This window comes from Mustela lutreola, chromosome 9 (genome assembly GCF_030435805.1).
Source record: "Mustela lutreola isolate mMusLut2 chromosome 9, mMusLut2.pri, whole genome shotgun sequence".
NCBI lineage: Eukaryota > Metazoa > Chordata > Mammalia > Carnivora > Mustelidae > Mustela > Mustela lutreola.
In genome coordinates, this window is record NC_081298.1 from 131,344,397 (window position 1) to 131,371,998 (window position 27,602).

The window sequence follows — 27,602 nt, forward strand, 5'->3', positions numbered from 1 at the left end:
ATCCTCAGTTCTGGCTCACCCCACGTGCCCAGGCCAGGCCAGAGGCCAGCCCTGCAGGTCCCAGCCACTCGTCACCAAGATGCCTTCAAGATCGGCCTGACCCTGGTGCTTCCCATTCCTTGGCTTCACCCCAATGAGTTGAGTCTCTCTCTGTCTACCTGTCTGTCTCAATCCCCAGCTAGTGCCTGACCCAGGCCTTGTGTTGACCTGTGGCCCAGGTCCCGTTTGCCTGGTCCTCCTGGTGGGTGCCCTTCCTTTCCTATAGTCCTTTCCTGCAAACATGTCTTTGTTCATTTATTCACGGCACAAAGATTTATTGAGGATTCGCTATGTGCCAGGCCCAGGAGCCGGTGCTGGGACATGGGTAAGCAGTATACACCAACCCACCCCTGGCCCCGTGGGCTCACATTCAGCCACTGAGATGACTTTTCACACGGGTTTTTGGGACTCCTTCTCTTCTCAAAGCCCTGGGATTCTCATGAACACAATTCCCCTCTTCCCAAGGGACCAGGTTTACAGACCAAAGGACCTGAAAATAGATGTCTGCTCTAGTCGAGCTACAGAAAGTTGTGTTATCCCCTTACCCTGGAGGGTGGGTGTCTCCAGCCCCTATGATGATACAGGAGAGAAACGTGCCCCATGGCTTTTCTCTGAGGAAAAGAGGCCCGTTCAAGGTGACTCATTCTTTCTATTGGTGGGAACAGGATTGTGTGTGTGTGTGTGTGTGTGTGTGTGTGTGTGTGGCAGTGGGGATTTAGGCTTCCAGGAGCACTCTGGTGAATTCTATGAGGATTTTATATGGCTTCTGAAAGGGTTCTCTGAAGCTTCAACATGGATTTCATTAAGATCTCGTAAGGATTTTATGTTCATCCACGAGAAGTAGACACGGCTTCCAGAAAGACTCTGAGAGACTTTAACGTGTCAAGTGCCTTGGCCCTGCAGGGTGAGGCTGCTGAGCCGTCCTTCGCTCTCAGCTGTGCCCCACTTGCCGCACACAGATGGGCTTTCACCTCCCCTTCCCCTATAAACTGTAGCATTTTTCTTTTCCGCTGGGTTCCTTCTTTTGCTCTTTACATAACCAATTTAACGAGATGAATTTAAAAAACGAATAAAAGGAAAACCCCAGAGCAAACAGCACATGGGGAGCTTAGCCAAGGACATCTTCTGACATCAGAGGCTCTGAGGCCATTGAAGAGTCTGTGAAGCAAACACACAAGTGCTCTCCCCACCCCCACACACCGCCTCCCTCCTGGGGCCAGCAGGTACCGAAGGCCAGCGGCTTCTGGATGGCAGACAGAACCCAATTGCCTGCAACGCCCGCCAGCTCCCTTTCCTCAAAACTCTCTAGGATGAGGAAGGAAGGTGGGCAGTCCTCCTGCTGGCCCCACCCCAGCTGGGCCACAGTCTCCAGCTGCAGCTCCTTGCAGGTCCCTGTCCCCTGCAAGCCCCATTGTTCACCCCAGGTGATGGGGACAGCTGCAGACAGGCCTCAGGCCAGGTCAGCCCTGGTGCTGGGGCTGAGGCCGGGCAGGAGGGGCAGGAGGAAGGGCCTGGGCCTGGGGGTGGGCCCTGCTCTGCTTCGCTGGTCCTTCAAGGCCTCCTCCGAGACCCACTCCTCTGCCTGTGGCTCAGTTCCAGCGGGCTGAGCGCTGGTTTTCCTTTCATCTGACTTTGTTCCTTCCAGGGCCACTGCTGGAGCAGGGTTTTCTGTGATGATGGAAGTGTTCTCAGCCCGCACTACCCAGCCCATCACCCCCGACCAAAGGTGGCTTGTTGAGGGCTGGCAATGTGGCTAGTGTGGAATGGAATGGAATTTTATGTTTTGCTTAATTTTAATTCGTGTAAATACAAATTGTCCAATGTGGCTAGTGGGCAACTGAATGGACAGTGTGACTCTTTTTTTTTTTAAGATTTATTTATTTGAGCAAGAGAGAGCACCTACACATGCGCCAGTGGGGGGAGGGGCAGAAGGAGAGAATCCTCAGGCTGACTCCCTGCCAACCCTAGAGTCCTAGTGGGGCTCCATCCTATGACTCGTGAGATCATGACCTGAGCCAAAACCAAGAGTCCCACGCCCAGTGAACTGAGCCCCCCGGGATCCCCCTCACATGGACAGTGCTGCTCGTGGGCCGTGCCTTCTTGGGTCCGTTGACATTCTCCTTCTCACAATGTCCCCCACGGGTCTGTGACAGCACCTCAGCAGGGCCAAGGCTGACTCCCATTCTGCCCTCCTAAGTGTCTCTGGGCTACTGTTGGGCCCGAGGACCAACTACCCCATCTCTGAAACCATCAATAAAGTCATATTTCAGAGCATGTCCATGCCAGCCTTTGGGGAGATTTCCTACCCTCAGCAGAAGGCCAGCAGGAATCCAGCATCTCCACCCCACTGTGAGGTCACAGGGACCCCACTGAAGCCCTCTAAAATCCCCTGTTAGAGACCTGCAACATTTCTGTAGGAACTTAGCAAGGACCCCACTCGGAATGGAGCATTTTCGTGTATCCCTGGATACTCCACCTGGAACGAGCTGGCTTCTGTCTGTGTGTCTCAGCCCTTGTAGTGGTCATTCAAGGCCAAGTTCAAGGTCACTTTCCCAACTGATTGTGAGGTTTTACTCTCTTGTTCTTTGCAACTTCACTCGCCTGCTGCATATCCCTTTCTTAAAACTTCTGTCGGTGTCCCCGGTGGGATGGAATTTCTCGGCTCCCGCCACCGTGGGGACACAGACCAGGCCTTCCACCACCCCTGCACACCATGGCAGGACTTCCGGGCAGCACAGTCACCCTGCCCCCACGGGGTGAGGTGTGCTCAAGAATGGGCTGCCCCTGCTGGGCCCTGCTGCCTTCTCTCCCTGCAGGCCCAGGGGCATCTGTCCCACCTGCCGGCACCTTTGTCACCTGCTCCTTCCGCACAGGCGCCCATGCATCCCAAAGCAGCAGAACCCTTGTGGCATCACCTCAGGGCTGGGCCGCCCATGTAGGTCCTCTCTCCTTCAGTCTGCTTCATGCTTTGTCACCTGGGCCTTAAGGTAGTTAACTGCTAGGCTAACTATAACTGGGCTTTCATAAAGTTCTTTATTTCAGGAAAATAAAATGAAACAAAACTCTTTCCAGTTTGTGTCTCTAACCCTTATGTCCACACAACTTTAAATGTCACACAGCCCCGGGGACCGACAAGGTCACATCCCCCATGGCACTGTGTTCTCTCCGCCCCTTAGCCAAAACCCCCAGGCCCCAGAGGCTTCCCTTTTTTCACAATATCACCTCCCCAAATCAATAAAAGGGGAAAAGAAAACCTTTGGGCAAACCTACTCACTGAAAAGGATACCCATAGGACTGCCAAAGAAACTCACTGTCAGACTTGCCCAGAGAGTCTGTTTGGGGGGACCCTTCCCATTCCTCCCTATATATTTGGGATCCCACCAAGCAGGGAGCCCAATGCAGGGCTCGATCCCAGGACCCTGGGATCATGGCCCAAGCCGAAGGCAGATGCCTAACGATTGAGCTAACCAGGTGCCCCTTTTTTTCATGTTTTAAATTGAAATAGAGTTGTTTTGCACAATGTGACATTAGTTTCAAGTGTACAACATAGTGATCTGACACGTCTGTGCGGTAAGCAGTGTTCACCACTAGGGTAGCTTCTGTCTGTCACCACGCCGTGCTACAGTAATACCACCGGCTACAGTCCCTGTGCTGTACAGAGTTTCCTCAGCGCTGTCTAGTCTACTAACAAACCCATCAAAGGCATTCCTCATTTCTGCTTGTGTTTTTGTTCTTTAGCATTTCTTTGGGTTCTTAGAATTTCCATATCTCTGTACATTGCCCATCTGTTTTTGCCTGGTGTCTACTTTATTCATTAGCGTCGTCAACATCTTAATTATAGTTGCTTTAAATTGCTGCTTTGAGAATTCCAACATTCTAGCCACGTCTGTTCTGATGCTTGCTCTGTCTCTTCAAAGTATGTTTTGTTTTGTTGCCTTTTAGTATGCCTTGTAACTTTTTCTTGCTAGCTGTACATGATGTATTAGATAAAAGAAATGGCTTTAAGTAGGTCTCTAGTGATGTGGTTGTGAGGTATGGAGTGACGGGAACGTTCTATGGTCCTGGGATTAAGTCTCGGTCTTTCGGTGAGCCTGTGCTTCTGGGCTGTGAGCTTCACAAGTGTTTCTCCATTTTTCCTTCCTGCTTAGGTGGGACAAGATGACTAGACTGGGTTAAGCTGGGTATTTCACTTCCTCTAGGTCAGTTAGGCTCTGACAAAACCCCAGCAGGTTATGCTCTACTTAACTAGTTTCCCCCAGGGTAGGACTTGTTATGGAGAACTTTCAAAATGGTTCCTTTCCCCTCTCCCTGTGGGAAGCAAAGGGATTTCTCTCTGCTTTTCACTATGGGAACCCGGGAGCCCTTGGAGATGAAACTCACAAAAGTGCCCCTCCCCCCGGGACTGGGTCCCCTGTTGTTCTCCCCTCTCGACCTTGTCTTCACTGAGCCTCCAGCCATCTGCCCATCCCCATTCTGGTTGCCTTGCCCAGCATTGGCTCCGGTGGCGGTCTCTGCCCCCTGCCACCTGCAACGCATTCACCCATCACTCTGCTGGCTCTGGGGGCAGCGGTTTGCTCAGTGCCCCACCTTGCTGAGCGGTCTAAGAAGAGGTGTTGTGTTCTCAGTTTGTCCAGTTTCTGACTTGCTGTTAGGAATGGCGACTTGTAGCTTTGTACATGTTGGATGGGAAAGAGGAAGTGCCCTCACCAGTTTATAGACACACATTTTCATATATGTACATTTCCCCCCTGAGAAAATTGTCTGTAGGTTTCATCAGGTGCGCCAATAACTCTGAGTCCTGTGTCATCAGGCCAGGTGGTGGGTAGAAGGGAGGCTTGGTTTGGGAGCCATGGCTTAGAGTTCTCACCTGATTCCAAATTACTCTGTGAACTGGAAAAGCCACTTTACTCAAAGCCCCTCTCTAAAACAGGACCATAGCCCCTGTCTTGTGTGGTGAGTTAAAAAACATGTTCACAGTCATGGTCACCCATTGTTTTGACATGCTTCCCATCCAAAGGCAGAATCGAATCGTCCTCCCTTCATTACTGGGGGGGATTTGATGACATGCTTGCAATGCAGAGAGGCAGAAATGATACTGTGTATCATTCTAGACTCTAGACTCTAGTTTAGAAAAGGGGATATGGTGTCTGCCTAGCTTTCTCTTGCCCGGGAGCCCTGAGCCCATGTAGAGTCTGGCTACCCGGCAGCTGCTGCAGAGAGAGGTGTGTGTGAGGAGTCCCAGCTGTTCCCGCCCCCAGCTGCTGGCTCTTCCCAGGCCAGAACCAGGCATGCGAGTGGCCTCAGACGATGAGTGGACGCAGTCTTCCAGCTGATGCCAAGTGGAGCACAGATAAGCAGGCAGAATTAGATGATAACCAACACCCTGCCTATCTCCGAGGGACGTTGTAAACACCGCTTAGCACAATCCCTTCCACGTGGTAGGCACTCAATGAAGCTAAATACGGGTGATCTGGAAACTGGGTGGGTGTGAGCCGTTGTTGGTCACGTGACAGGATGATCTGCTTCCTCCTGCTGGGAGTTCGGTTTAGCTAAGTTGCTTTGGGTTTTCTGGAGGCGCAAAGTGTCCATCGCCCCAGCCCAGCCAATCAGCTGGTTCGTTGTGGGGGGGCATGCATCCCCAGGACAGAATTAGGGCCGTGGGATAAGTGTGGAGAGGGAGGGTGTTCTCTGTCCTGTTGGCCTGACTCACGACAGGCTGCCCAGGAAAGGGTGGGGAGCGCGAGGTGGGCCTGGGAGCAGTGGGCTGAGGCTGGGTTGGGTGATGGGCGTCCCCTCAGAATCCACAGTCTGCCCTTTGGCCCTTTGGGGTCTGTCCCCAGCCCCTGAGGCCGGGGCCTCCCCTCTGTGCCTCCTAGACCGGCTCTGCATTCCGTTAGCCTTGCCCCCCTGCAGATCTGTTTGCTGCTTCTAATCCCCACAACCTGCAGGGCACCGTGTTTCACTTACATTGTAACCGAGAGCTGAGTACACAAGCTGGCAAGAGTGTGACATCGTCAGAGCGTCTCACCACATAGCAGGGTCCAAGGCATGGGCGGGCTATGAAATGAAAAGGCCCCACGAAAAAGGCTCCCCGGGCTGGTGGCAGAATTCTCAAGCTGCCCCCGTCCCCCACCTTCCCAGTGGGGAGAGGAGACCCTGAGGGCAGCATTTGACCTCAGGCCAGTTTTGAGGTCCCTGCCTGCTCTGAGCCCTGCATTCCATGATCCGATCCCTTGGCAGTAACCTGCCCAGCACCATGAGTCCTGTAGGACGGGGATCCCGGGGCTGGGCTCGCCACCGGCTCCCCACGCACTGATGGGCCGGTCTTCTGGATCCCTCGCTCAGTCACAACTGTCTCCCCGCCTGTCTCATCCCACACGCCACAGTCTGATATCAGTTCTGACTGCTGTTTCCCTGGAAAGGGTTTTTCCCAGACCCAGAACTCAGAATCCATGTCAAAAGCTCCCCAAGAACAGGCGGAATTGTCTGGGGGCACTGAACCTTAAAGGAAGTGGCCTGGCTGCCCCCTGCCCCTCCGCCAGCCTGCACTTCCTAATAGACCCAAAGCTTTACAGCAGGAAGGCCTGCCCACCAGGCCTCTGGACCCTGGGCCCTGGCTGCTCCCTCTGCCTGCCCGCCCTGTGCCTGGATATCTGCCCCGAGCAGATGTGACTTAACCTGCTGCCGGAGAAATAGCTGTGAACATTAACCATCAACAGAAAAGCAGTCCCTCCAGCCCAGGATCGGGCTGTTGGCCGAGCACCCTGCGGCTGGGGCGGTCTCTAAGCCGAGCCGGGGGCTCTCCCATGCGCACAACTCTCTCCATTTCCTCAGAGCCCCCGACACGAGATGTCCTGGCCTGAGATCATGGAGCTACTCTGACAGAGAAACAGGCCACCCTTGTGCCGTGTGACCCCGCCATGCCTCAGCGTTGCTCCCAGGCCAGGAGGGCCTGGAAGCCGCACGTTCCAGAGTCAGGGGTGGCATCTTTCTGAGCGCCGGTGCGGGCCGGAGCTGGAGCCGCAGGAGCGCAAGTCGATGGTGTGAAATGAGAGGGAAGCCAGGAGCATGGGGGACGATGTTCCTCTGGCCGTGGTGCGCCCAGAGATTGTGAGGACACCCTAACCCTAACCCTGGCTCTCAGGAGCACGGACTTGACAGTGGGGATGGTGGGCGCAGTCCCTCGTCTCTGGAGAACAGCTGCTGGGCGGGTGTGGGGCTCTCCTGGGTCCTCTGGTTCTTCCACTCCTGGCCCACCTCCTGCCTGGAGCTACCACACAGTTTCCGGGGCGGGGGGCGGAGGTGGGGGGTACCTGATAAGCTGGGCAGGGTTTGCTGGTCACAAGTCCCAGGGCTCCTGTCTGCCCGCTTGCTCTGCTGTGCTGGGGACAGAGGCTCTCAGAGCCTACTGCCCTTAGTTGGAAAGGGAACTCATGCCCCAACTCAGGAGACCAGGAACATGAGCTGGGCAGGCCGGTGGGGCCCCCTGTGTTCCTGTGTCCCCAAGTTGTGGGCTGGATTTTTTTCTTTCTTCCCACGTTGTGCACACTCCCCTTGCTGGGGCTCAACAAACACCTTATCCCTGGCACACACCAAGGCTGGGGTAGTAAATGGGTCATTGAACTCACGGTGAAGACAGAGGCTCTGAGCGTAGTTTCACACCGACTCCCAGGTGGCCTGTCGCAGGAACACGCAGGAACTACTGACCCGGGAGAACCGTAGTGGTGGGATCTGAAGCCAGACTCCCGCCCTCGGGGCATCTTTAAAGTGAGACCAGATGGAGTGCAAGAGCTGGCCACACAAGCCAGCGGTCAGGGGACAAGGGGCCAGTGTCCTGCCACAAGGGAGAAGGGCAAAGAGCCTGAGGGCCATGCCAGGGAACAGAAGAGAGAGGCCCAAGGGGGTGGGGGCTGCGATCTGCAAGAGGGTGTGCTTGAGAAGAAAGGGTGAGTGGAAAGGGGCCACAGCAAACCCCCTTTTCCAACCAGGCTTCCTTAAGGGGCTGGTAGACATCACGCAGACATAGGGGCCCATATTTGCTTGAGGACTCCCTGGAAAGGCCCGATGGACACAATAACGATTAAGACCATTAACAGCTGATGGGGGTGCTGGACCCGGGGAGTTGGCGTGCACGTCACACACACACACACACACACCCTGCTGGGGTGACATACGCTGCAGACAGAAGCCCTGAGCAGAGCGGGCAGTCATCGTGTACTGACTGTGTCTCCGTGGAGCCACCAAGGAAGAAGAGGAGCTTTCTGCCACAGGGGGCTTCAGTCTGTCTGGGAAGGACACACCCCCACACCCCCACCCACAGGCCAGACACCCAGGGGAGCAGCAGTGCATGAGTAAGCCCGGGGCGGTAGCTGTGTCACCCTTGTCTGTGGTGTGAGTAATGGGGCCGAGCAACGCTGTGGGACCCACAGAAGGCATTCTGGACTCAGGAATCTCTCTCCTCTTGGCCTGGCGTGAATCACAGCCACCATTTTCCAGATAAGAGGATGCACAGAATTTCGAGGTCATTCTCCCTAGAGACTGTGATTCTCCTGTCGTCTGGAGGGAGTCCCATGGAAATTCATTTTTCCTACAGTCTAAGTGGCAGGCAGCCTCAGTCCCCAGAAACTCTGGAGGGTTGAAGTCGGGAGGTCTGCCGTAGAGTACAGAAGTGCTGAAGGAGAGGGAAAGCCGGGAGTCCAGGCCTGTGTACTCACAACACTGTCCTCCGGTCCGGCTGCTGGGGGTAGTTGTGGGAACGACCAACGAGCTGGCCTGTCGTCCCGGAGACTGACTGCCTGAAACTCTTGGCTTGACGTGTCCCCCATGCCCTCAAAGAGCTGAGGCAGCAAATGGAAGTGATGAGGCATGTTTTGCTGTAGTTGGCACTGTGTGTGTGTGTGTGTGTGTGTGTGTGCACGCACCCGCACACATGCATGTGTACTTGGGGGGTCAGATCTTGCTCTGCATGGCCAGGTAGGGTGGTGAACATACAAGTTTCATATCCGGAGATCCTGGGGCTTTGGGAGCACACGGGCCAGGCTTGTGCCCTTCTATGGACAGAAGAGCTTCCCTGGCTTGGCTCGGTGTAGACAGGGAGGGGGAGGAGGTGAGGGAAGGATGCGTCCAGCCCAACACTCATAAAACCTCTTTGTCTGAGTGTTTATGGGCCCAGGTCCCCGCGGTAAGCCTTTAAAGTCGCACAGGAGACTCCTGTGTGTTCATAAGATCCTTGTTGTCTATAGCATGCTGCTCCAGCAACACCTCCCTCCCAGGCCACCTGGTCCCTCCCACGTCACGGCCGCTGGGAGGTGGGGAAGCAGGGGACTGGAGAGTCCATCCCAGGGTTGGGGGGAAGTGGAGGCCAGGGGTGCAGTGTCCGGACTGAGAGCTGCTTCTGGCTGCTTCTCCCCGTTCCTTCATCTTCTGCCCGACTCCCTGGTGGAGGGCAGGCTGGTGACATCCAGCTCCTCCTCATTCCAGGGAAAGCGGGTGAAAGGGGGTTGCCAGACAAAGCAAAGATTGCTCAGTTAGATTTGAATTTTAGGTGAACAACAGGTAATTTTTTTTTTAGCACAAGTATGTCCCAAACACTGCATGGGATGTGCTTATACTAAAAAAGTAATTCTTTGTTTATCAGGAATTCAAATTTAATTCAGTGTCCTCTGATTTTGTTTGTGGAATCTGGGAACTTGAACTTGAACTTGAAGGGAACCACAGTTTCTGTCCCAAGTTGTTGAGAGCGCCCCTTCTTAGCAACAGGTGAGACTTTGCATACATTATTTCCTTTAAACCTCACCATTATCCCACAACCCAAATTTGGATGATGTTTGCCATATCTTTTGCGTACCACTTGTATTGTTTTTTTTTAATCTTATTATGTCAGCCAGCCAACATATAGTACTTATAGTATTCTTTACTTCTTTATTTAGATCAATTTCTTTTTAAAATTTTATTTATTTTTAAAGATTTTATTTATTTACTTGACATAGAGAGAGAGTGAGCACAAGCATGGGAACAGCAGAGAGAGAGGAAGGGTTCCTACTGAGCAGGGAGCCTCACGTGGGGCTCGATCCCAGGACCCTGGGATCATGACCTGAGCTGAAGGCAGATACTCACCTGACTGACACACCCGGGCATCTCCAATTTCCTTAAAAAAAAAAAAAAAAAAAAAAAAGTCACTTACTTTAAAATTTTTTTTTTTTAAAGATTTTATTTATTTATCAGAGGGCGGGGGGAGAGAGCAAGCACAGGCAGGCAGAATGGCAGGCAGAGGCAGAGGGAGAAGCAGCCTCCCCGCTGAGCAAGGAGCCTACTCGATTCCAGGACGCTGGGATCATGACCCGAGCTGAAGGCAGCTGCTTAACCAACTGAGCCACCCAGGCGTCCCAAATTTTTAAACTTTTATTTAAATCCACTTACTTTTAAAACAAATTATATCCAGTAGCACTTGTTATAAATAGCTGCACAATTAAGTGCAATGTTATTGTTATGTTGTCTGCTGGATACCATCGTGTAAGGGGAGACTGGAGGCAGGGGTATTCCAATGTATTTTAACCACTGCCTGAGAGGTTCCAGGCTCACTGTGACTGACCCTGGTGATCTACAGCCTTCTCACCCCTTCTTTCTTGCTGGAAGAACCCTCCTCCTCCGAGGGGGATAAACATGCTATACTTTTCCCAGCCTCCCTTCAGCCAGTGTGGCATTATGGCCCAGCTATGGTCCCTGAAATCTGAGTGAAATCTCCCGGGAGCTTCTTGGAGAGATTTATTTCTCTGTTTAAAAAATAAACAAACCCTGGAAATAGCCTTAATGCCCATGAAAGAATGAATGGATAAAGAAATACAGTCTATACATACAACATACAATGGAATATTATGCAGCCTTAAAAAAGGAAGGGAATCCTGTCATTGGCTATAACGTGGGTGAATGTTAAGGGCATTAGGATAAGTGAGATAAGCCAGGCACCAAAAGACAAATATTGTGAGATTCCAGTTATATTTTTATGAAATATCTAAAGTAGTCAAATCCTTAGAAACAGAAAATAGAACAGTGGCTGGGAGTCGTTAATTCAGTATAGTGTTTCAGTTCTACAAGATGATAAAGCTCTGAGAGTTGTTGAACAACAATGCATTCACTAGTGTACTATACACTTAAGAAGGGTTAAGATGATAAATTTTGTTATAGATATTTATTACCATAATAAAAAAAAATTTGAATTAGATGGTGGTGATGGTTGTATGACCTTGTGACCCACTGAATAGTTTCTCTTGAAATGGTTATTTTATGGGAATTTCACTTCAATAAAACATTGTGTGTGTGTACGTGTATATGTCTCAAAATAAACAAACAAAGGGCGCCTGGGTGGTGCCGTTGTTTAAGTATCTGACTCTTTGTTTTGGCTCAGGTTATGTTCCCAGGATTGTGGGATCAAGCCCTGCATCAGGCTCCATGCTCAGCCCGAGTCTGCTTGAGAGTCTCTCTCTTCCTCTCCCTCTGCCCTCCACTTGCTCCTGCTCTTTCTCTCTCTCAAATAAATAAGTAAATCTTTAAAAATAAATATGTCACACAAACTGAGGGTTTTGCAGGGGAGGGGGGTGGGGGGTTGGGTGAGCCTGGTGGTGGGTATTAAGGAGGGCATGGAGCACTGGGTGTAGTGCATAAACAATGAATTTTGAAACACTGAAAAGAAATTGAATTAAAAAAACAAAAACAAATAAATTGCAACTTAAGCTACTCTTAATGTCTTTAAATAACATTGAATTATATGTCTTAAAGTATAAAGACCTAACGTACACGTCTTTATAGATACATACTAATCCTGGCGCAGGGGCAGCCATTTTGTAGCTGCAAAGGGACATGCCAAAGAACCAAGCCAATGAGAAGATGAAGAAAGATGAGAAGAACATGGGCCTTCGATGACTTCACTGCGCTGTTGAACTTCTCTGGAATTGTGTTTCCCTGTAAGGTTACATGAGGTAATGCATTTTCCTCATTGTTTTATTTACTTTTAATCTGAGTGTTTGATTATTGCAACAAAAGCATCCCAACTTAAACAAGTACTAGAGACTTTCTTTTTATGTAATCAGAACTGAAGGAGAAAAAAATGAAAAAGGAATACATTTATCAGCAGGTAATTCATCATTATTTAAGGGCATATCCACACACTATGTAAAATAACCTATTATACCACCCAATATCTCCCATAAAATAGGCATTCTACAACTTGGGGCACTCTGTAGAATTATTATCTCTATTTTTTGGATGAGAAAAATAACAATGGTCACAAAGTTAAATTGCTGAATAACCTTTATTTACTAAAGAAACCTGAATTTATATGGTACAGTTGAAGCTAGTATTTCAGGTGAGGAAGAGCCGGGCAGTTTCTAGCCCAAGGCTTTGTTCCCTCTAGAGGCTCTCTGCCTACTTCCCTCTGACACCTCCACACTGGCCTCCGGGATAGTCATTCTCTACTCTCTTAGATGCTCCTTCCCTCAGGCCCCTGACTCAGCCAACATGGGCTGGGGCTCTTCCCAACAGCATGATGAATCCTGAATGAGACAAACACAGGAACAATGCAGGTGAGTGTGGCACACACCATCAAGCCCCTCCAGCACACTTCTGATTCAGAGAAGTAGACTCACAGCATTCTTGCTTCCCGGGCCATCCCTTCCCGCATGCTGCCTTATATGGCGGCTGCTTTAGGAGTCATTGGCCAGGTCCCTCAATTCCTGCTGTAGGCCTGCCTTCCCAGAGAGGGTGTCACCCCGCACTCTAGGGCTTGAGGGCTGGTCTCCTTCATCCCTGGACCCTTTTGCTGCCTAACCTAGGGATTTGATTCAAATCAGGCTTTCCCACACTCACCTCTCACCTCGTCTTCCAGAGTGGTCAGTCAGGGGTCTGGTCCCCACCATCAATGCCATGGTGTAATCATCCTTTAACCTTTTAGTGATCATGGCATCCACTTAGCAGGTTGGACCCTAGGGCCTACATAAGGTAGGTCTTGGTCACAGAGATGGGTAGATGTGCAGGCCTGGCTTGGGAGAGACAAGCTGTAAAGCAAATGGAACCCAGCGGGGCAGGGGAGAGGAAGTGAGGGGAGGAGGGTGTGGGGTGCTGTAGTTGAGTCTTCTTAGAGCCTCACTGAGGGAGGCCAAGTTAAATAAAGCCATCAGCTGGGGCTCCACTCATCAAGTGGAAGAGAGACCCCTCAGCTTTGCTGCCCTTCCCACCCTCCATTCCAGAGCCTTCCAGGCTGTTCCAGGCACTTGAGGGGACAGAGGACCTGCATGTGGCCCTGGGCTTCACTCTCTGAACTCTAGTCCTTCCCAAAAATGTTCCTACATGTATCCTATGGGAACATACACATGGAAAGATTTTGTTCCTACATGATTATGACCAATTTGAAAATATTACGCGAGAAAAGATCCTCTTCACAGCACAATGAAAACTCACGACATATTTAGGACTAGTCCTAAGAAAAAACCGAGATAGGTGCTCGGGTGGCTCAGGGGATTAGGCCTCTGCCTTCAGCTCAGGTCATGATCTTAGGGTCCTGGGATCAAGCCCTGCATCTGTCTCTCTGCTCCGCAGGGAGCCTGCTTCCCCCTCTCTCTCTGCCTGCCTCTCTGCCTACTTGTGATTTCTGTCTGTTAAATAAATAAATAAAATCTTAAAAAAAAAAAAAAGGAAAAGAAAAACAATGAGAGACTTATGGGGAGAAATCCATAAAACTTAATAACAGACAAAAAGAAGATTCAAATAAAGGGAGATATATACTATAAATGGAAATCTCTATATTATGAAAATATCCACTGTAGAAATTATCTATAAATTCAGTACAATTCCAATAGCCATCTCACTGGGATTTCTAGTTAAAATGGACAGTTTTATTATTATTCACATGGAAGAAAAGGAAGAATAGGGAAGGGAAAAGTATCCTGCCAGGTATCAAAACATCCTATAGCTATAGAATTAAAAACAGCATAACAATAAATAGACAAATAGACCAGTGGAATAGAACAGTGAGTGCAGAAACAGACCCATGAACATAGGAACTTAGTATATGATAAAGTTGGTATTTTAAATGAGTGAAAAAATACTCAATTAAAAACGTTGAGAGAAATGAGTAAAAAAAAAAAATGGAAATCAAGTTTGCATCCTACTCCACACCATTCAACATTAAACAAAAAAGAACTCTAGAGTACTTAAGGAATGAAACATTTTTTGAAAACTACAAAAGAACAGAAAAAAATATAGGAGATTATTTTTATGGTTCTGTGGTCAGGAAAGCTTGTGAAACAACTATGATTTTTTTGTAGATGGAGACGAATTATTCTAAAATGTATACGGAAATGCAAAGGAACTGGAGTCGCTAAAAGAGTTTTGCAAAAGAAAAGATGAAGTAAGCATTAGTCTACCCAACTTTGCAGGTGTTATACAGCCACAGTAATGAACCCTGTGGGTTGTTGGTGTGAAGGACACAGATTGGTGGGACAGAGCAGAGAACCCGGAAGAAGACCCACACCTATGCCCAACTCCGTTTCGATAAAGAAGCAAAAGTAACCCACTAGAGGGAGGACAACCCTTGAAACAAAAGGTGTGGAACATTCAGACAATCCAAACACACAAAAACGTGACCCTCGATCTAGACCCCATAGCCTGTATAAAAATTAACTCAAAATGGATCATAAACTTAAATGTGAGACATAAAACTATAAAACTTTTTAGAAAAACAAACGAACATGGGAGAAGAATCTTTGGAATTTGGGGCTCAGCAGAGTTCTTGGCCTTGACACCAAAAGCACTCTCCGTAAGAGGAAACATTGATTAAATTGGACTTCATCAAAATCTAAAACTTTTGCTTTGTGAAAGGCCTAGGAAAGAGGATAGAAAAATAAATTGTAGGGGTGCTCGGGTGGCTCAGTGGGTTAAGCAGCTGCCTTCATCTCAGGTCATGATCTCGGGGTCCTGGATTTGAGCCCCCTGCTCAGCAGGGAGTCTGCATCTCCTTCTCCCTCTTCCCCTCCCCCGTCGCTCATGCTCTCTCCATAAATAAATAAAATCTTGAAAAAAAAAAAAAGACCAATCTTGCAGATTGGTTGTGGTGGTGGGGAGGATATTTGCAAAACACTTATCTCATAAAGGACTATCACCTAGGGGTGGCTCAGTGGATTAAAAGCTCTGCCTTCGGCTCAGGTTATGATCTCAGGGTCCTGGGATTGAGACCCATATCGGGCTCTCTGCTCAGCAGGGAGCCTGCTTCCCCCCACCCCCCTGCCTGTCTCTCTGCCTGCTTCTGATCTCTGTCCAATAAATAAACAAAATATTAAAAAAAAAAGACTATCACCTAGAATACATAAAGCCCTTTCAAAACTGAGCACTAAAAAAACCCAACCCATTAAATTTAGTACGTGGGCATAAGACATGAACTGATATTTTACTGAAGAGAATATTCTTGTGGCAAATGAACATATGAAGAAAATCTTCAACATTCTGAGCCATACAGAAATGCCAGTCACACACCTATCAAAATAGCTTTAAGGAAACACAGTGACGACCTCAACTTCCGACAGGGATGAGAAGAACTTGGATCGCCTCTACTTTGCAGTGGGGATGTAACATGGTCTAGCCACTGGGAGACAGTTTGGTGGTTTCTTCAAAAACTAAACCTGGGGGCGCCTGGGTGGCTCAGTGGATTAAGCTGCTGCCTTCGGCTCGGGTCATGATCTCAGGGTCCTGGGATCGAGTCCCGCATCGGGCTCTCTGCTCGGCGGGGAGTCTGCTTCTCTCTCTCTCTGCCTGCCTCTCTACTTGTGATTTCTCTCTGTCAAATAAATAAATAAAATCTTAAAAAAAAAAAAAAAAACTAAACCTGGAACTGTCATTCAATCTAACAATTTTGTATTTCTGAATGATCTGTACACAAACGTCCCTAATAATTTTATGTGGAATAGCCCCAAACTGGAGATGACCCAGATGTTCTTCCACAGATGAAGGGTAAGCAAAGCAGATGCCTTCCACCCTGGAATGACCGCGTCTCAGCAATAACAAGGAGCAGACTATTGCTACCCAAGACAACTGGAATGATTCTCCGGGGAATTATGCTGAGTGAAGAAAGCCAATTCCCAGAGGGGAATTGGAATATTGGGTGATTCCTTTTATAGAACATTCTTGAAATGACAAAATTGGAGAAATGGAGAACAGATTAGTGGCCTCCAGAGTTCAAAATAGGGCAGCGGGGGGGTAAGGGGTGGGGGTAGGAGATCGAGAATTCCATGTGGCTCTAAAGGGAGAACAAGGGGGCTCCTTGCATGGAGGGACTTGTCTGGATCTTGACTGCCCCAGTGTCAATGTCTAGGCTGTGGTACTACACTACAGTTTCGCAAGCGGCTACCACTGCGGGAGAGTGGGTAAGAGAGGTACAAGATCCTCCCGTATTATTTCTTTCAACCACATGTGAATCTACAATTACCTCAAGATCATAAGTTGAATTAAAACAACTACAAAAGAGGAAGGCTCGGCTGGCTCAGTCAGCGGAGGGTACAACTCTTGATGTGGGGGCTGTGAGTTCAAGCCCGGTGCTGGGTGGAGAGACTACTTAAGAAAAAAATAAAATATTTAAAAACAACAACGGGGGGCGCCTGGGTGGCTCAGTGGGTTAAGCCACTGCCTTTGGCTCAGGTCATGATCTCAGGGTCCTGAGATCGAGTCCCGCATTGGGCTCTCTGCTCCGCAGGGAGCCTGCTTCCTCCTCTCTCTCTCTGCCTGCCTCTCTGCCTACTTGTGATCTCTCTCTGTCAAATAAATAAATAAAATCTTTAAAAAAAAATAAAAATAAAAACAACAATGGTTACAAAAGAATTAGAGAAAAACACAAGATATTGTTTTTATGGATTTGTGACAGGGAAAGCTTGTGAGACAAGATACTCCACACAGAAGCCATTGAGGAAGGGATATCCGTAAACTCAACCACATCGGAAAACACCATCACCGAGACTGAAAACCAGCAACCAACGGGGGTGGGGGATGGGGGGCAATACTTGCAACGGTTACAATGTGTACACAATTAATATTCAAAAATATACGTATATCATAAATCAGTATGAAAAAGCAAAGTGCACAAGGAAACAGTGCAAGGGATACGAAAAGACAAAGACACAGAAGGAGAAATCCAAATGGTGAAGAAACATAGGGAAGGGGGTAATAGCTCAGAAATGAAGGAAACGGAAAGAAAAAGAGCGAGAGACCACTTTTTATTTAACAGATAAGCAAAACAAAGTGTGATTGGTGTAGGGCTGATGAAGATGTGGGCTGTTCTCATATTCTGTTGGTGGGAAGATAAATTAGGAGAATTACTTTGGAGGGCAATCGAAAGAATCTGTTAAACTTTGAGAGGCACTTACCTTGTAATCCAGTAAATCTGCTTCCTGGTACATTCTTAGGGCAACAGTCCTGTGTACCCAAGGCAGCAGGTAAAGGGCTTTCCTGTGGTCCATCCCTGGGGGAATGGTTACACAAGGTCTGGCGCCTCAGTTATATGAAATACTGTACACATAGCCCATCAGAAGTAGTAAAAGCAAAGCTGCCGAATCACAGAGAATGAGAGATAACGATTCACGTAAACACACACACGGTTCCTGGACGTAATTTTCATTTTAAGTTCATGACCACAAACCTCAAATGATCATGCCACACAGCCTGGTAATCCTAAAATGTTTCCCTCCTAAGTTTATTTTTTCTTTCTAAAATCATTATTTTGTATCTTCTTCCTTCTCACCTCTCCCACAACCCCTACCCACTTTATATCCAGCTGGTGACCTTGGTTAACACTTCAACTGAAAAAAAAATTAAAAATAGAATTACCATATGATTCAGAAACCCCACTTCTGGGTAGATGTCCAAAAGAACAAACAGTAGGATCTTCAAAGGTTATTAGCATGCCCATGTTCATAGTGGCATTATTATTATTATTTTTAAAGATTTTATTTATTTATTTGACAGAGAACACAAGTAGGCAGAGAGGCAGGCACAGAGAGAGAGGGGGAAGCAGGCTCCGTGCGGAGCAGAGAGCCCGATGCGGGGCTTGATTCCAGGACCCTGAGATCATGACCTGAGCCAAAGGCAGAGGCTTTAACCCACTGAGCCACCCAGGCGCCCCCAGAGCAGCATGATTGACAGCAGCCCAAAGGTGGGAACAGCCTAACTGTCCACCAGCAGATGAATGTGTAAGAAAAAAGTGGCATATACATATCATGACATACTATTCAGCCTTAAAAAGGAAGGAACTTATGACACATGCTCCAATGTGGCTGAAGGAACTTTGAAAGCGTGCTGCCAGGTGAAATAAGCCAGACGCAAAAGGGCCGATCGTGTGTGATCTCACGTACCCGAGGTACTTTTCGTAGAGAGTAAAATAGAGCTTACTGGGGACTGAGGAGAGGGAAGAATGGGAAGTTCTCGTTTAATGGGGACAGAGGTTCTGTTTGGAACGATTCAAAAGTTCTGGAAATGGATGGTGGTAAAGGGCATCCAACACCATGCATGCGTGTGATCCCACGGAACTGGAAACTAGAAAAGGTTAAAGCGGTAAATGCTACATTTTGTATATATTTTATCCCCTCAGACCTGCAAAGAGAGGGAAGGGGATTTATTATTCATTTTTCTTCCTGGCAGCCAGACCCACCAGACTACAGACTAGTAGAGAAGGTTAAAAAAAAAATCTAGCTTGTTTTCAAAGCTATTCCCAGCTCCCGTGGGCACCAACACGGAGGTAAAAAAGAAGGCATCTGGGTTGGATGGTTGACGTCCGGGTCCTGGCAGCACCAGCCACTAGCCCCTGCTCCCGGGGTACGGCTGCTCGCTGCTCTAACGAGTCCTGCCCATTCCCCGGAGCTCTGCAAGTTTTGGGAGTCACGGAGGACCCGGGTCTGTGCCCGTCTGCAACCCGCCAACCAAGACAGTCCCTGGGTGGGCACCACTGACCAAACTTTTTTCAGCAAATGGGAAGTGGCAAATAATTAAAAAAATAGGAGGGTCTGAGGGGAGCTTGTTCATAAATTGATGGCTTGTTCCAGCTCAGTCTCTGGCCTCCACATGTCCAGGTTTTGAGCCTGCTCCGTGCAGCTGAGGTTTGCATCAGAATCTGCCAAGTGGAGCCTGCAAACGAAACCAGGCAAACGAAATGGCCTTTGGCTCCTCAGATTTTATACATCCTTCCAGACTCCCACAGCCCACAGCTTCTGCCCGCCACCATGTGCTTCAGGAAACGCAGGAGCAATAAATCAGATTAATCCCGGGAAGGTCCCTTGCTTCATGGAGCACGCGGATTCTGTCAAAGTAGCCACAAGACGATGGGCTTTTAAGTGAACCTCATTTTCCCACTGATTCTCATTCTGAAATCAGGAATATGCTCTTCTGGAGAAAAATAATTGGTCATTTACTTTTTCAGCTTTATTGAGGTATAATTAACACATGAAATTGTATATATTTAAAGTGTCCAACACGATGATTTGATATAAATATACATTATGAAATGATTCCCACAATCAAGTTAATGAGCACATTCATCATCTCATGGTTACTTTTGTGTGTGTGTGTGTGTGTTAAGATCTATTCTTAACAAGTTTTAAGTATATACCACAGTATCATTAACTATATTCCCCAAGCTGTACACTAGGTCCCCAGAACTTCCCCTGACATCCCCAGCCCTGACTACCACTACTCTATTCTCTGGGTTGGTGAGTTCTGTTTTTTTTTGGTTTTGTTTTTTGTTTTTTTTTGCTTTTTCTTTAGATTCCACATATAAAGTAGACAGTATTTGTCTTTCTGTGTCTGACTTATTTGACTTAGCAAAATGTATTCTGGGTTTATCCCTGTTGTTGCAAATGACAGGGTTTCTAATTTTTAACGGTTGCATGATACGTCATGCTATTCCATCACATTTTCTTTACTTACTCCTCGGTCAACAGACACCAGGGTTGTTTCCGTAGCTTCATTCTTCTGAACATTGCTTCCGTGAACAGCTCTTCTTTTTAGGAGCTGAATAATATTCCATTATACATATAATAAAAATAAAAGTACATTTGTTGATTGCATGTATAATGCTGGGGGTACAGATCTCTCTCTGAGACGCTGATTTCATTTCCTTTGGGTATAGACCAGAAGTGGAATTGCTGGATCATATGGTCATTCTATTTTTAATTTTTTGAGGAACTTCTGTACTGTTTTCCGTAATAGCTATACCAATTTGCATTCCCAGGGTTCCTTTTCCCCATATCTTTAGGAACATTCATTTTTTTTTAAAACAATAGCCATCCTAATAGGTGTGAAATGAGATCTCCTGGCAGTTTTGGTTTGCATTTCCCTGATGATTAGTGATGCTGGGCACCTTTGCATACACCTATTGGCCATTTGCATGTCTTCTTGAAAAAATATATATTCAAGTTGTTTGCCCATTTTTATTTTTTTTAAAGATTTTATTTATTTGACAGAGATACAAGTAGGCAGAGAGGCAGGCAGAGAGAGAGGAACGGAAGAAGGCTCCCCGCTGAGCAGAGAGCCAGTTGCGGGGCTAGATCCCAGGACCCTGGGATCATGACCTGAGCTGAAAGCAGAAGCTTTAACCCACTGAGTCACCCAGGTGCCCCATGTTTGCCCATTTTAAAATCAGATTATTGTCTTTTTTATCTGTTGATTTCTGGTACATTTTTTGTCAGTTCCTCTGAGTACTATATTATGAAAATTAGCAGCTCAGAAAGACTTGACCTCTCTAAGCCTTGCTTGGCTATTTACACCTCCATGCCAGATTTATTAAATACCTCAATACAACTGTCACTACTAATATCACGGTATTCTTGTCCTCATAGGGCTTATAGCCTTGTGGGACAGTCAGGCATTAGGCAAATAAATATATACATATATATATACAGATGTGTGTGTGTGTGTGTGTGTGTGTATACACACAGACATATGTACATACATGCACATTATAATGAAGAAAAAGGTCAGAAATCAGAGCACTTAATAAGAGGGTTATAACCCAGAGAAAATTAAACTGAGGAAGTAAGGTGTGAACTGAGATCTGATAAATTATTACTTACTTAATTAATTAATTCTCTCTCTAGATATTTATTGAATGTTGACTGTGTTCCAGGCCCCATTCTAAGCTATGGGGATGTAGTGATAAGCCAGGCAAAGTCCCTGTCTTCACGGAGCTTGCCTCTGGTCACAGTTCACGAATGACCTTAGGGTCATGAGAAGGGCAGGGAGAGAGAGAGCAGGAACCAAGGGCCTGGGGCAGACAGGAATATGGCGCTCTCAAGGGACAGCCATGTGCTGTTTGGCTGGGCCCCAGAAAGGGAGAGGTAGCTACAAAAGAGGCTGGGCGGGTAGAGAGGGGCCCGGACCAGAGCCTAGGGACTTCAGGTGCCAGTAACGCAGCCGCTAGATGTGCTCCATTCCCAAGTTCCACCCACTGGCTTTGCAGCCACTGATGACGAGGGCCCGCCGGACCCCGCCGTGCGCTGAGCGCTTCAGACGCTACCTGACCAGCTTCCCCACGTCTGTGTAGAGCAGATGACAGCAGCCTCAGCAAGCCGGCCACCACAGGACAGGGTGGACTCACGGGACACTCACAGCCCCTAGAACGTGTGTGTGTGTGCGTGTGTGTGCGTCCAGGGAGGGTTCCTTTGAGGAGATCTTTTACTTGCATTTACGAGTCACTTACTAACCTGTGACGGCGACAGGATTGCCCAGCCCCTCCGGGGCCTCAGACTGTCTGCGGTCCTATGGAAGGTTCTAGCCCCTCCACGGCAGCGTTGCGCCACAATGGCTCCTCGGGTGACACGGGGAAATGCGAACACGCGTGCGGAACCGCGCGGCCCGGTGCCCGGAATGCGGCGCTCGGGAGACGCGCGACAGCGAGTCCGGCTCATTGACCCCGGGCAGCTGGAGGTTTGCTCGGCGACTGTGCGCGGCGCAAGTGCGGTCTGCCCTGCTCTCAGATTGCAGCTAACTGCCCTCTTCCGGGCCAGGCGGTGGTTAGCCCGCTTCCTCTGCCGATGGTGCAGGACCAGCCGGCGGAGACGCCGCCGGGGAGGGGACCCTGGCGCTCCCGGGGTGAGACTTCATCCCCTACCAAAGCCGGAGCGAGGATCAAACCCGGGCCTTTGTCTTCCCTCTTTCGCGGGGACCAGCGTCCCGGGGTTCGCGGGTTGCACGGGTCCGCGCGTGAGAGCGGCCACGTGACCACGTCCGCGCTGTGGAGCCAGTGCCTCCGAACGCTGGTCTCCAAACAAAGTAATTGCATGCAGACATTCCTTTTGATCACATCCTAATTCGGATTTACAACTCTGCTTCCTCGTAACCCCAAAGAAAGCCCTAATCATGGAGCGCATACCCGAAATGCGAATTGGGGTTGGGTAGGAGGGGGGAGTCTGTAAGGCTGTGTTTGTGTAGGGGCAGCAAGCGGAGATTGACTAATGCTTAGTTCTCCTTCCCCAAATTAAGCTCTCCATGTGGCTAGGGGGATATTTTCATTTGAGTGGCTCAGTTGAGCACTGGAGGCAGAAGACAATTTTTTTGTGGTTTGCTGGAGGCCAGGCAGTTTTTCCATTCTGTTCTTTTATTATGATCATGATTACTTCATTACCTACCCCTGATGGGGTTTCTTTGGGTCCCAGTCTGTTTTTAATAAGAAGCAGACTAAAAACAAAGTTTTGGTTGTGTTTGAAATCTTCAGCTCTTTTTCTGAAATAATAGGTTAAAGAATTTTTTTTTTTTTTTTTTTTTGTCTTCTGAAGTTCTGAGTTTGGCTCAGAAATGCTCTGACCCAAGTCCTTTGGGGAACAGAGTGATGGCACATAGAATACCACCATCAAATGCAGATTCCTGGGCTCTGTCCCCATCCACCGAATCTAAAGCTTCAAGGGGAGGCCCAGGAAACTGCACTTTTACAAATATTCCAGGTGATTCTAGCACACATTAATGTTTGAGAACAGAATGAAGGAAGAAAAACCCATCAGAAGTATTTCTCTCTCTCTTTTAAGCAATATTTCTTTTTAATTGTGATATAATCCAAATGTCATAAAATTCATCAATTTAAAATGCACAAGTCAGTGGTTTTTAGTATATTCACAAGATTGTGTGACCATCACTATCCGATTTCGAAGCAGTTCTAACCATCCCCTTCCCCCAAAGAAACCTTGTAAGTTTTAGCAGCTAGTCCCAATTTCCCCCTCCTCTAGCCTCTGGCAACCACTAATCTCTTTTCTGTTTCTATGGATTTGCCTATCCTGGATATTTCTTTTCTTTTTCTTCTTCTTCTTCTTTTTTTTTTATCCTAGATATTTCATATAAATGATATAACTTATGGCTTTTGTGTCTGGCTTCTTTCACTGAGCATAATGTTTTCAAGGTTTATCCATATTGTAGCATGTTAGAATTTATTCCTTTCTGTTGCTGAGTAATATTCCCTCACATGGATGATTTACGTGTTCTTTATTCATTCATCAGTTGATTGTTCATCAGTATTTGCCGTGTGCCATTTATGTGCAAGATGGTCTGCGGGGCTCCCCACAGGATGGAAATGGATTTGCTCCAAGAGTGCAGGGAATCAAAAAGAGAAGGGGATAGCATCTGGCATGAAGCAGAAAGAAAGAATGAATGAATGAACCAAAGAATGAACGAACCAGAGGCCACACACATCAGAAAAGGAAGTTAGCTGGAGAGGCAGCATGGTGCGAAGCCAGGTCGGTAGGTGACACTGCCCACGTTTAGGACCCACAGTGATGGGGACCCATTCAGGACCCACGTGGCTTTTACTGGAGGTTGGGTCTTGTCCCTGAAGTCCCAGAGAGGAATCAGATGGGATCTACCCTATGGAGCTTACAGACTACGAGGGAGGCAAAACATGGGCCCAAATTAGTACAATACAGAGTAGCCATGGAGGGTAGGGCAGAGGGGTTAGAGGGGTAAACCCCTTCCAGCTCAGGGACCGGAAAACATGAAGGGAGAAGCAGCCTTAGAAGTGAACTTGGCAGCTTGGATAGGACTTAAATGGGTGACTGACAGTGAGAGCAAGTTACCAAGAAGTCAGGGACAGAAATGTCTGACATGAGCTCAGGGACAGAGTTCTGGGACACCTGTCTTACTTAGGTCTGTTGTCGTGAACACTGGCTGCACATTAGAGTTGCCTGGGGACTAAAAACCCCCCAAAGTCCTGCCCCTTGAGATTTTGTTTTAATGGGATTGCTTGAGGATGACCCAGGCAGCTCCCCAAGTGATTCTAATGAGGATCCAGAGTCAGGAACCACTGACTTGGAGGGTTCGAGGAGAGACTGTTGGACATTAACCTGGAACACTAGGTTGAGTGGACTGGAGACAGGTTGGTCACAGCACCTATTGTCCCTGAGAGGAGGTGCAGTTAGTAATCATGTCAGGGCAGCAGGCATGAACCAGACTGCCCCAGACCAATTGGACCTCATGATCACCTTAACCGTGGAAGACCCTGAACGTGGGCTGTGGGATTTGTGCTTCACCTCATCCCAAGTGGGAGCCATTGGAGGTTCTGGAGCAGAATATCGATACCTGCTGAAACTGGTGCTTTAAGAAGATTAAGGAAACAGCAGGCTTGGGCAGATTGGAAGAGAGAAGCCGGAGGCAGGAAGGCAGAGGAATCTGGACAGGATTGACTTGGGACCATGGAAAGTAGATACCGTGCTAGGATGAGAGGTACACCCCAAGACCACTCCAAATACACTTGCCATTCAAATAAAAATGGCGCACTTGCTGCAGTCTTCACTTCAACACAAGTCCATTCCCCAAGTCATTGCCTCTTTCTTCTACACAAAGGTAAGAAGTGAGGGGCCAGTCAGGCTCCCCCAGTGCCCGAGGCAGCCTCTCGTAGGGAGGTCCTCTGAGGGCTGTTTGCACAGTTGCTCCTGTTGTGAACTGTGAGAAGCCCAGGAAGCCTGCCTTGGTGCCCTGGCCCAGGCCTGCTATGTCCAGGCCACTCCCTGGAGAGTTTCTACCCTTTGGGTAGACCCCAGTCCCTCTTTTCTCCAGCTTCTGGATCAATCCATCTCTCTTCCTTTGTCTCCTGTCTTGTAGAGCTTGTTAGGTGAGATATACACCTGTTAGGTGAGATATACACCTGTCCCACCCAGCCGGAGGCCCCAAGACTGGGTGTGTTTGTGAACTTGAGAGTTTGGGCCAGCCTCTATGCCTGAGTGCTCCCCTTCTCAGAGGCTGGTGCCCCATCGAATGGCACCAAATCAGGCCTTTGCCCTCCAGGTCCCCTGATCCCCAAAGTAGATTGTGGTAGCCCATGGGCTGGAGTAGGGGAAGGAAGACGCAGAACCCCTGTACCTCCCCACCCCAGGGCTGTGCTCCCTAGCGGAGTCCGGTGGGGCACAGAGGGATGCTGGACACATGGTCCATAGCGGGGGTCTGAGGTTGGGAAAGGGAGAGTGATCGGCTCCCAAGCACTCCACCTCTTCATTTCTCCTTTCCAGTCTGGGGGAAATATGTTGGATGATCTCAAATAATCTCAGAACATCAGCACAAAAAATGCATTCCAAACTGTTCCTCCCTTGCTCTCGTCCTTGTGGTGGTCAAGGAGGGTGCCAGCAGCGGGGACAGTCCCAGGCTGGCTTCTAGCATGTCTGGGAGCTGACAACAAGATGCCTCCTCAGCCAAGACAGCAGGAGATAAAGTGTGGCTGCCTCTAGCCTGGAAACCAAATTCTCCCTGCCCTTGGACCGGAGGGGTGACTACAGACCTTCCTGCTCCTGGAAGCCAGGAAGCTTGGCTGGTAGTTCAGCCCTGGGTTCCGTGGCCTGGGGGCTGGGGCTAGAGGGCAGCTTGGCTCCTGCCCTCAGGAGAGCAATTCTCCATGTGTCAGTGTGAGGGCCGTGCTCTGTGATCCAGTCTTCAGTGATGGAGGATCAAGAAGTAAGTGGATACTTACTTCTTGAGTAAGTGGGATAGTCTCCATGTCCTTATCTGGACAATGGGCATATTGCAAGTTCGCGGGTTCCAGGTAGTTTTCCAGGCCACAGCAGACTGCAAGACTGTTCTCCATAGAGACGCCACGGTGCTCTTCCAGAAGCCTCGGGAATCAGGACCTCTTGATTTTCCCTCACCTCTCTGATCACCATTTGCAGTCAGAATTACTCTCAGGACTGAGTAGGCCCCCAGTTTCTGTGGGGGAGTGGGTGTGGAAGACTGGGTGTGGGGTGAGGTTTCCTGTTCATATGGGAGCTCAAATGATTGTTGAATAAGTAGAAGTGACTGAATTTAAGCCCCAAACTAGTGAAGTGTGTTTGCTTAGGAAAAAGTCCAGAAAGTTATACAACAAAAAGTCATTAGTCATTGCCATTCGCTGGTCAGGTAGCAGGTGATACTAGTCTTTTTTTTTTCTTTTCATTTATCTGTATTTTCCACTTTTTTCCCTACAGCACAAACTCATGAAATTACTTGAGTTATTAAAAAACATTTTTATAGTGGCTCAAAAAGAATTATTATTATCTGGCCGTCCCCACTGGGAAGGCTACATTATGTCTGCTCTCAGCTACCTGCTCTGGGAGGTGGAGAATACTCTGTTTTGGAAAGATTTTTCTTTTCTTTTTCCTTTTTTAAAAAAATATTTTATTTATTTATTTGAGAGAGTGTGTGCATGGGGGGACAGCAGGAAGGGGCAGAGGGAGAGGGAGAGGGAGAAGCAGACTCCCCACTGAGCAGGGAGCCCAGTGATGAGGGGCTTCATCTCAGGACCCCGAGATCATGACCTGAGCTGATGCTTAACCCTTGAGCCACCCAAGTGCTCCTGGAAAGACTTTTCTTTCTTTTTTAAAAATTTGTTTAAATGCGGGGCGCCTGGGTGGCTCAGTGGGTTCAAGCCTCTGCCTTTGGCTCAGGTCATGATTCCAGGGTCCTGGGATCGAGCCCCAGGGTCCTGGGATCGAGCCCCGAGTCAGGCTCTCTGCTCGGCGGGGAGGCCTCCCCCTCCCTCTCTGCCTGCCTCTCTGCCTACCTGTGATTTCTGTCTGTCAAGTAAATGGATAAAATCTTTTAAAAATTTTTTATTTAAATGCAATTAATTGACATATACTGTATTGTTAGTTTCAGAGCTAGAGTTCAGTGATTCATCAGTCTTATATAACACCCAGTGCGCATTACATCACACGCCCTCCTTAATGCCTATCACCCAGTGACCCCAGCCCCCCCTCCACCTCCCCTCCAGCAACCCTCCCTTTGTTTCCTATGATTAAGAGTTTCTTACGGTTTGTCTCCCTCTTTGATTTCGTCTTGTTTTGTTTTTCCCGCCCTTCCCCATGGTTCTCTGTTTTGTTTCTCAAATTCCACATATGAGTGAAGTCATATTTACCTCAAAGATACAAATATAGTGATCCGAAGGGGCCCCTGCACCCCAATGTTTACAGCAGCAATGTCCACAATAGCCAAACTATGGAAAGAGCCCAGATGTCCACCCACAGATGAATGGATAAAAAAGAGATGGTATATGTATATACAGTGGAAATATTTTTCTTAATCACAAATGGTTA

The 27,602-nt window shown here is 48.4% G+C and overlaps 1 long non-coding RNA gene across 1 annotated transcript in view; it reads left to right on the forward strand.

The window, feature by feature from the left end:
• Positions 1 to 15,864, forward strand: part of LOC131807329 (uncharacterized) — a 32,889-nt gene extending 17,025 nt beyond the window's left edge. Inside the window, exons 2-4 of the long non-coding RNA XR_009344403.1 lie at positions 9,677 to 9,798; positions 11,845 to 12,617; positions 14,358 to 15,864. This is a non-coding gene — a long non-coding RNA (uncharacterized LOC131807329). The remainder of the gene's footprint in view (positions 1 to 9,676; positions 9,799 to 11,844; positions 12,618 to 14,357) is intronic.
• The last annotated feature ends 11,738 nt before the right edge of the window (positions 15,865 to 27,602 follow it).